Below are 3,893 nucleotides of genomic sequence, written 5' to 3'. Positions count from 1 at the left end.
TCCAGCCCGGAGCTCCTCTCTGTCCTGGCACGTCCCCTTCTCTGCCCTACTCAGGGTACTTCCCTCACGTCCCGTCTGTCGCATGCCTTCCCCCTCGCTGCCCTGGCAGGGGCTCTGTGAGGAGGAATTAGGTCACGCAGGAGATGTGGGCACATTCAAAGGAAAGACACCAAACCAGCTGAGAGTGAAGGTGACTCAGAGGCATTTCCAACTGCTTTGCAGCAACATGGCCCAGTTACTTTCAGATCAGGGCTCCCGGGCCACCAAGACCATGCTGTTCTACTTGGGCACGCAAGCCTCTAAAAGCAAAATCCCCGCCCCCACCCACATTCATTCATCCTGCATGTCCGGACTGAGTACCTGCTGCTAGAATAAAGGCTCTCCTAGATACACACGTTGAAATGATACCAGTGATGGCCTTGGACTTACTGCCAAAGCGAAATATTCAGAAAACTAAAAACCCTGAGCCAGATAGATACATGGTGAACATGGGTGACATTTGGGGCCTCCAGAAAGCAGTCACCAAGGCAGGGTGAGACGTGCAAGACATTTATTGGGAGGAACGTTTATTGGGGACACGCAAAGAGGGGGAGCAAGAGGAGGCCTGATGGTGATGGAGGCTGGACAGCTGGGAAGGGGGGAGGGAGGGAGGATATGGGAGAGTCAGCTTCAGCGTGAGAGACAGTGCTTAGAGGTTTTTGGCCAGCCCGTGGGCAGCCCTAGAGCCAAGGCTGCTCTTTTGGGACATGGGCCAAAAGGGCCAGGCCCTGGGACCCCCTGGGCTGGGTTGCTGGCCAGACCTGATCATGGCCGGAAGGCAGAGAAGCCTGGAAGCTGAGCAGTTGGGGGGGGGGGGGCTGAACCAAAGACTTAACTACAATCATTAAATGGTTAATGATGGAACCACTGGACAAGACGGTAACATCAGTTTGGGAAAAGCTAGGAGAAAAAATAGAGAATAGATACATATATGCAGACGCATGTCTGTTCCTGTCTATGCAGAGCGGGGAGACGGTGGGGAAAGGAGAGAGTGAATCAGACTTCAAAACGGGCCCCTGTCCCACCAGGCAGTAAAACTGTTACCATTGGCAATTGCTCTTTTGTATCAGTCAGAAATCATTGGCACCTCTAGTGGACAAAAATCATTCACAGTTTATCCATTTCCTACAGGCTAACATGTACCATTAGAATCTGGGCCCTAATCAATAGGAAGGTGTGATCAGACAGGACGGCACTGGCCCGAGTGGCCCCGTGGCAGGCGGCCTTACCGGGGCCCGGCCTGGCTGCCAGTAGCCAGAAGTCGTCTTTGTGCGTTACTTCCAAGTTTTGGCTAATCATCACTTCCTTGGGAAGCTTACATTCTAGTGGGATGAAGACGTAAGGAAACATTATTACATGTACAACATAACATGACGAATGCTACAACAAGGGCCAGCCCCCAAGAGGGGCACTGGACTCAGCCTGGACCGTGGGGACACAGGGCTTCCCCAGGAAATGGCACCGTGGCTGGAGCCAGAAGGCTGATTGAGTTAACTGGGTGCTGGGGGTGGGGTGGGAAGGAGGAAGTGGGAGAAATCAACACCAAGGCTCTGAGGGGGAGTGCCTTGGAGAATTACAAATTGTTCAAAGGGCTGAGGGTGGCCAGGGGATGGTCCTGGGACCGGAGCAAGCGGCAAATCTAGCGGGGACACAGGTACAACAATGAACTGTCTTGTGTGCCAGGCTCAGGAGTTGGGGTTTTTATCCTGAGAGGAGGAGACACTGAAACGTCTGAAGGGTCAAGGTTACTGATAAAGCCCACTCCGGCTGGAGTGTGGAAAGGGGGTTGGAGGGCCCTGAAGCTTTAATAGCAGGTGGGACAGGGGGCTGTTGTGATCTAGGTAGGACGTGATGGTGGTCCAAACTGGGGTGACCCTAGGGGTACCTAGTGGATCCTGGGTCACACACCCAGGCTATGGGGACATTTGGTGAGCTGGGCTGACCTGGCCCTCCACCCAAGCAGGTTACCAGAAGGCTTCTTGGTCAGCTAAATGAAGGATGCCAGGGTGGAGAAAGAGACACCTGGGCCTCAAAGTCCTGTGCAGCTACGGAAACTGCACGGGCACGCGATCAAAATTAGTCTGACCGCCCTTCCACCATTCAGTAAATATTTACTGCTCACCTACTGTGTGTCGGGCCCTGTCTGGACTCCAGAGATACAAAGAGGAATAAGAACAGATGCTCGCAAGGAGCTTGCGCGCCAGTGGGGGCACACGACAAACCATAAATGCAAAGGGACTTCGTGTAATTTTGTGAGCTTCCTGCACCTGCGGTTTGCTGTGCCTCATTAATCTTGGGAAGGTTGTCTGCCATTATTACTTCAAATATTTGTTCTGCTCCCTGTTCTCCCTTTTCTCCTTCTGGTATTCTGATCATGCGTCTGTTACATCATTTGTAATTGTCCCATGGTTTTTGGCTGTTCTGGATTTTTTTTCCCCATTGGAGTTATATTGATAGATCTTCAAACTCACTGATTCCGCACTCAGCTACGTTGAGTCTACTGATGAACTCATTAAGGCGTTCTCCAATGTCCAGCATTTCCTCTGAGGCTTTCTTATCTCTCTGCTTACATTCACCAGCTGTTCCAGCATGTGGGGTGACTTTTTCCAGCAGAGCCCTTCACAAATTAATCATCGTTACTTTAAATTCCCGCAGTGAACATTCTTAACATCTGTGCTATATCTGAGTCTCGTTTTGATGCTTGCTTTGTCTCTGCAGACTGTGTGCTTTCTTGGGTTTTGGTGGGGCTGGTGATTCTTTGGTTGTTGAAGGCTGGAGATGCTGTACTGGGTAATAGGAACCAAGGTCAATTGTCCTCTTACGAATTTCCAATAATTCTGCCTAGGAGTTGGCAGATTTGGCTAACGTTTCCTGTGTCTATAGGTGCCGGGGACTCTAGGGTTCTTGTGTTTGCTTTTCGTCTTTCCTCTTGACTTTGGGCTTACCTAAGTACTCCTCCTCAGAGAGGAGGACGTTAAGATATGGTTGTTATATTACCATTCCTATAGGGAGCCTATTAGCCCTGTGGGTGTAGAGAAGGGGGAGGGAGCTCTAATCTTCCAACCCATCTCGGGCCTATAGTGGGCCTGTGCTCCCAGCTGGAGGCTTTCTGGAATGGTGAGGCAGGAAGGTAGAGCAGGTGGGGTGGGAGGGCTACAGTTCCCCTGAAGGCAGGCCTTTGTTATGGAGAATGCTCTGGTACCTTCACCAGGATGGCTCTTCCTTGACCCCAGCCAGAGCCAGGGGCCTTTCCCAGGCCTTCCCAGGAGAACATGGTGAATTCCTAGAGCTGGAACCCAGAAAGCGTGGGGTCTCCCAAAGGACTGGCATCCTTGGGAATTCGTTGCTGTCGCACTAATCCACGCTGTGCCTTCAGCAATTCTTCAAAATGTTCCTACCAGTTCATGGGGCCAGTGGCTCCTGCTCCTGCTCTTGGTTTTGACTCTGCAGATTCCAGGGCAGGGGCTGGCCCAGCAACCTCACTCGGCTCTCTAATGAGTAGAAAAAAGTCATTAAGTTTCAGTGTGTCCAGCTTTTCTCATTGTGAGGATGGGAGTGACAACTTCCAAGCTCTTTGCAAGTTGAAGCTAAACCTGGAAATCTGTAAACAACTTACTTTCAGAGAGCGGTAAGTGTTAGAGAACAAGCTGGGGACGGAGAGCAGTTACTGCAAGGTCATGAGAAGGGGCTGGGAGGGCATGTGAAGAGGCATGAACGCAGGGGGCAGCCTCATGAAGATCTAGGGTGCTCAGGCACCAGGACTGGCAGGTCAAAGGTCTTGGTACTAAAAGAAGTTATGTGTGGCCAGAGCACAGGCAAAGGGAGAGAGGAGGGTGAGATCAGGCCGATGGCAG

The sequence above is a fragment of the Martes martes genome, assembly GCF_963455335.1.
Source record: "Martes martes genome assembly, chromosome: 8".
Lineage (NCBI taxonomy): Eukaryota > Metazoa > Chordata > Mammalia > Carnivora > Mustelidae > Martes > Martes martes.
This window is presented reverse-complemented; position numbering follows the sequence as displayed.